This window comes from Haematobia irritans, chromosome 3 (genome assembly GCF_050003625.1).
Source record: "Haematobia irritans isolate KBUSLIRL chromosome 3, ASM5000362v1, whole genome shotgun sequence".
Taxonomy (NCBI): Eukaryota; Metazoa; Arthropoda; class Insecta; order Diptera; family Muscidae; genus Haematobia; species Haematobia irritans.
Window position 1 is genome coordinate 88,354,817 of NC_134399.1, and position 6,658 is coordinate 88,361,474.

Here is a 6,658-nt window from a genome sequence, read left to right on the forward strand (position 1 = left end):
TTTTTTTTTTTTTTTTTGTTCTTATTTGTTGATATATTTAATAAGATTATTATTTATCAATTGGTATTGTAGTGTAGTGTATTATTATATATTTTATTTTGATGAAAATGAATAAATTATATAAAATTCATAGAATTTTGGCTTTGACTTTCAATTTGAACAGGGGATATCATTCGTACAAATTTAGTTTGAAAAGTATTTGCAACGATGTTAATTTTGAATTTGACTCGCATCGAAAATTGTTTGACAAATTATAGAGTAGCGATGCATTTCAATTTGAGGATAACACTTGAGATATTATTGCTAATGTGTTGAATTTCACTGTTGAGGGTAATGTCTGTTTTATGTTGAGAACGCGATTTTCTCACTAATTTCTCAACTTGAATATTACCCTAATCCTTTGAAAAAATGTTTGAAAAATTGTTGAAATTTAGCATTTTTCAAACGTTTGTGTTTATTGGGATGTAATCATTTCATGACATTTTGCGATGTTGTCAATACATTTCGATGAAATAAACGCGAAAAAGTTCCAATATGGCTGTGTTTGATTGTGTGGGTAAATAGTAATGATATTAATGACCTAAATTCCCAAATTACGCACGTGGCTTGATTGCAAATGATCTAAGAATTTAATAACACAATTGACTCATTATAAAATCACAACTATTAACAAATGAAAACCATTAAAGTCTTTTTTTTATAAAATTGCACAATTCATATCTGCTGAACAATCAGCAATTTTTGCTGTATTACTTATTTGTGGTCTATTTGATTCATCGAACCCTTCCTATAAATAACAGGAATCGTTGATAAAAGTCCAAAGTTTTTATTTTACCATAAAAGTGAGATCGATTCCCTTTTAAAGTATTATTTTAATTTTATTTGTGCAAATTAAAAAAAAATATATATATATTCAAATCCAACATAATGTTGAGTAAAACATTAATGTTGCTTATCACTGCGATTTTGTTAAATCAGGGCATGGTATGTCTTTTTTTTAATATATTATTTTCAAAAGTGCAGTAAAAAAGTACAGTGCAGTATAAACATATTTAAAAACTGTTAAAAATAAAGTGGCGAATGACATCTCCAAATTGTTAACCTTTTCACTACAGAAATAAAAGTAGCCATTGTAAAATTATGTTTTCTTCGGAACTAGTTTATTTTAGTGACATAGAATAGAGTATTTTAGTGACATACGAGGGCGGTTCGGAAACTTCTTGGCCTATCAATGAAAGAGAATAGTTAGTTTTTAAAAAATATTTTTATTTTTCAATATAATCTGCTGAAACTTCAATACACTTAGTCCAACGCTTTTCTAGCAATTCTATCCCTTGATTAAAATAGTTTTCCACAAGGTCTTCAAAATAGTGGTTTACAACTGTAATTGCATCAATAAAATACCTTTGAAGTCCCAAAAAAACCGTTGCCATAAACTTACCAGCCGATTGAATTGTTTTTGCCTTCTTTGGGCACTTCCTCCCGCTTCAGTCCATTGTTTGGATTGTTCTTTTGTCTCTGGAGTATTGTGGTGGATCCATGTCTCATCTACAGCTATGAAACGACACTTAAAATTCATTTTATTTCGCTTAAATCGATCAAAACAAGATTGAGAAATGTTCATTCTTATGCATTTTTGATCGACTGTTAACAAATGCGGCACCCATCTTGCAGAAAGCTTTTTCATCTGTAGTTCTTCATGCAAAATTAAATGGACTCGATCATTTGAGATGCCCATGATATTAGCAATTTCACACACTTTTATTCGTCGATCATTTAATACCATATCATGCACTTTGGCTACAATTTCTGTTGTTATTGCTGTTGCTGTTTTTGGACGTCCACCACGTGGTTCATCTTCAATGCTTGTACGACCACGTAACACATTCACCATATCATTATGAATTTCTTGTCCCGATAAACCTTTTTTATATAAATATTTAATGACAGCACGCATTTATAATTTTTCCATTGTAAAAAAATTCCGGTTGCGTCTTTTTTGAACACCTGTTTCGATATGAAGGAGTTGCCAGATCGAAATAAAATTTAACATGTGTTCATAACACAGATGGAAGTTTCCAAAACACTTAACTTTTTTCTGTTTATACCGCTAGCACAAGGCTAAGAAGTTTCCGAACTGCCCTCGTAAGTAAAGTCTAAAGTCGTGGCGGGACAGACTACACCAAAAAAAATTCCGTAGTTCAACTAACGCTATTTATACCCTTCACCACTACTGTGGTACAGATTTAGATATAGCTGCCATATATATTTTTCACCGATCTGGTCATAATTGGCGTGTATATAAACCGATCTTCCTCAAATTCCATACATTCGAATATTTTAAGAGTCTCGAAAAACTTGCAAAATATAAGCCAAATCGCTTCAGATTTAGATATAGCTCCCATATATAGCTTTCGCCCGATTTGCACTCATTTGCCCACAGAGGCCAATTTTTTGCTCCGATTTAGTCGAAATTTTGCACAGGAAGTAGAATTAGTATTGTAGCTATGTGTGCCAAATTTGGTTGAAATCGGTTCAGATGTAGATATAGCTCCCATATATAGTTTTCACCCGATTTACACTCAAATGACCACAGAGGCCAACTTTTTGCTCCGAATTCGTTGAAATTTTGCACAGGAAGTAGAATTAGTCTTGTAGCTATGTGTGCCAAATTTGGTTGAAATCGGTTCAGATTTAGATATAGCTCCCATATATAGCTTTCGCCCGATTTACACTCATATGACCACAGAGGCCAATTTTTTGCTACGATTTAATTGAAATTTTGCACAGGGAGTAGAATTAGCATTGTAGCTATGCGTGCCAAATTTGGTTGAAATCGGTTCAGATTTAGATATATCTCCCATATATAGCTTTCGCCCGATTTACACTCATATGACCACAGAGGCCAATTTTTAACTCCGATTTAGTTGAAATTTTGCACAGGGAGTAGAATTAGCATTGTAGCTATGCGTGCCAAATTTGGTTGAAATCGGTTCACATTTAGATATAGCTTTCATATATATGTTTTTCTGATTGCGACAAAAATGGTCAAAATACCAACATCTTCCTTGTAAAATCGCCACTGCTTAGTCGAAAAGTTGTAAAAATGACTCTAATTTTCCTAAACTTCTAATACATTTATATCGAGCGATAAATCATAAATAAACTTTTGCGAAGTTTCCTTAAAATTGCTTCAGATTTAATTGTCTCCCATATTTATACCCTTCACCACTACTGTGGTACAGGGTATAATAAGTTTGTGCATTTGTATGTAACGCCAAGAAGGAGTAATCATAGACCAACCTTTTAGTATACGGATCGGCTTAGAATTAAATTCTGAGTCGATTTAGCGATGTCCGTCTGTCTGTCTGTCCGTCTGTCTGTCCGTCTGTCTGTCCGTCTGTCTGTCTGTCTGTCTGTCTGTCTGTTGATGTATTTTTGTGTGCAAAGTACAGCTCGCAGTTTTAGTCCGATTGTCCTAAAATTTGGTATAGGGTCCTGTTTCGGCTCAAAGACGATCCCTATTGATTTTGGAAAAAATCGGTTCAGATTTAGATATAGCTGCCATATATATTTTTCGCCGATCTGGTCATAATTGGCGTGTATATCAACCGATCTTCCTCAAATTCCGTACATCCGAATATTTTATGGGTCTCGAAAAACTTGCAAAATACCAGCCAAATCGGTTCAGATTTAGATATAGCTCTCATATATAGCTTTCGCCCGATTTACACTCATTTGCCCAAAGAGGCCAATTTTTAACTCCGATTTGGTTGAAATTTTGCACAGGGAGTAGAATTAGCATTGTAACTATGCGTGCCAAATTTGGTTGACATCGGTTCAGATTTGGATATATCTCCCATATATAGCTTTCGCCCGATTTACACTCATATGACCACAGAGGCCAATTTTTAACTCCGATTTAGTTGAAATTTTGCACAGGGAGTAGAATTAGCATTGAAACTATGCGTGCCAAATTTGGTTGAAATCGGTTCAGATTTGGATATATCTCCCATATATAGCTTTCGCCCGATTTACACTCATATGACCACAGAGGCCAATTTTTGCTCCGATTTAGTTGAAATTTTGCACAGGGAGTAGAATTAGCATTGTAGCTATGCGTGCCAAATTTGGTTGAAATCGGTTCAGATTTAGATATATCTCCCATATATAGCTTTCGCCCGATTTACACTCATATGACCACAGAGGCCAATTTTTAACTCCGATTTAGTTGAAATTTTGCACAGAGAGTATAATTAGCATTGTTGCTATGCGTGCCAAATTTGGTTGAAATCGGTTCAGATTTAGATATAGCTCCCATATATATGTTTTTCTGATTTCGACAAAAATGGTCAAAATACCAACAATTTCCTTGTAAAATCGCCACTGCTTAGTCGTAAGGTTGTAAAAATGACTCTAATTTTCCTAAACTTCTAATACATATATATCGAGCGATAAATCATAAATAAACTTTTGCAGAGTTTCCTTAAAATGCTTCAGATTTAAATGTTTCCCATATTTTTTCACTAACATTGTGTTCCACCCTAGTGCATTAGCCGACTTAAATTTTGAGTCTATAGATTTTGTAGAAGTCTATCAAATTCTTCCTGATCGAGTGATATTTAAATGTATGTATTTGGGACAAACCTTTATATATAGCACCCAACACATTTGACGGATGTGATATGGTATCGAAAATTTAGATCTACAAAGTGGTGCAGGGTATAATATAGTCGGCCCCGCCCGACTTTAGACTTTCCTTACTGGTTTTTTACTAACATTGTGTTTCTTCCCAGGCTGTTAGCCCATGTAATTTTTAATTCTAGCGATTTTGTAGAAGTACAAAAAATTTTCTCCAAATCGTTTCAGATATAAATATTTGTATATGGGAATATAAACCTTGATAATAAATCCCAACAAATTTGAAGGAGTTGAGATGGTAACACAAATGTTGGTCTATATAATGGTGAAGGGTATAATATAGTCGGCCCCGCCCGACTTTAGACTTTACTTGCTTGTTTTTTACTAAAATTGTGTTCCACCCTAGTGCATTAGCCGACTTAAATTTTGAGTCTATAGATTTTGTAGAAGTCTATCAAATTCTTCCAGATCGAGTGATATTTAAATGTATGTATTTGGGACAAACCTTTATATATAGCCCCAACACATTTGACGGATGTGATATGGTATCGAAAATGTAGATCTACAAAGTGGTGCAGGGTATAATATAGTCGGCCCCGCCCGACTTTAGACTTTCCTTACTTGTTTTAACTTATTTTATTTATTTATTTATTTTTTTTTTTTTGAAAAAAATATATGTCGGTAGTTAAATTCTATTATTATACCCTAAACCACATGGTGGTCACATGGTGATCTGCCAAAAAATGTGCCTACCAGAAATATTGATTTTAGACCCCATAAAATTTATAACGATCGACTCAGAATCACCTTCTGACACCATCTATATGGCGTAGCTAGTATTTAATAGAGCGTCTTTTGTGAAGCAACTTTTGTTATTGTGAAAAAAAATGGAAAAAATGAATTTCGTGTTTTGATAAAATACTGTTTTCTGAAGGGAAAAAATACGGTGGAAGCAAAAACTTGGCTTGATAATGAGTTTCCAGACTCTGCCCCAGGGAAATCAACAATGATTGATTGGTATGCAAAATTCAAGCGTGGTGAAATGAGCACGGAGGACGGTGAACGCAGTGGACGCCCGAAAGAGGTGGTTACCGACGAAAACGTCAAAAAAATCCACAAAATGATTTTGAATGACCGTAAAATGAAGTTGATCGAGATAGCAGAGGTCTTAAAGATATCAAAGGAACGTGTTGGTCATATCATTCATCAATATTTGGATATACGGAAGCTCTGTGCAAAATGGGTGCCGCGCGAGCTCACATTTGACCAAAAACAACAACGTGTTGATGATTCTGAGCGGTGTTTGCAGCTGTTACCTCGTAGTACACGCGATATGTCACAATGGATAAAACATGACTCCATCACTACACTCCTGAGTCCAATCGACAGTCGGTTGAGTGGACAGCGACCGGTGAACCGTCTCCGAAGCGTGGAAAGACTCAAAAGTCCGCTGGCAAAGTAATGGCATCTGTTTTTTGGGATGCGCATGGAATAATTTTTATCGATTATCTTGAGAAGGGAAAAACCATCAACAGTGACTATTATATGGCGTTATTGGAGCGTTTGAAGGTCGAAATCGCGGCCAAGAAAATTGAACTAAATTTTGCTACACATTTTGAGATTTCCCCAAAGCGTTGTTAAAACCAGAAAAATTTAATGCCCTTTTGTACTTTTTAACTACAGTTCACGAAATTACACCCTCTAATAGAAGAAAATATTAACTAAAAGTTAAGAAGAAAATCATTGGGAGTCTTGTCACAAACTGAGCAGAAATGTCTGATATCAGGAGCTATAGTTGATTTTGAACCTACAGAGTTAGTAAGCTATTAATATGAGTCATTATTAAAAAAGAGGAAATCGCTCAATTAGAAGTGGGTAATAAATCCAAATTTGTAAAAATCGGGCAATATTATTATGTAAGAGCTACATGTAAGTCTAAATAGATCGGCTAGTACATCTAAATTTGGAATTTGAGTACCATTGGTTAATAAATAAGAGTATTATGGCCAAATTTGGG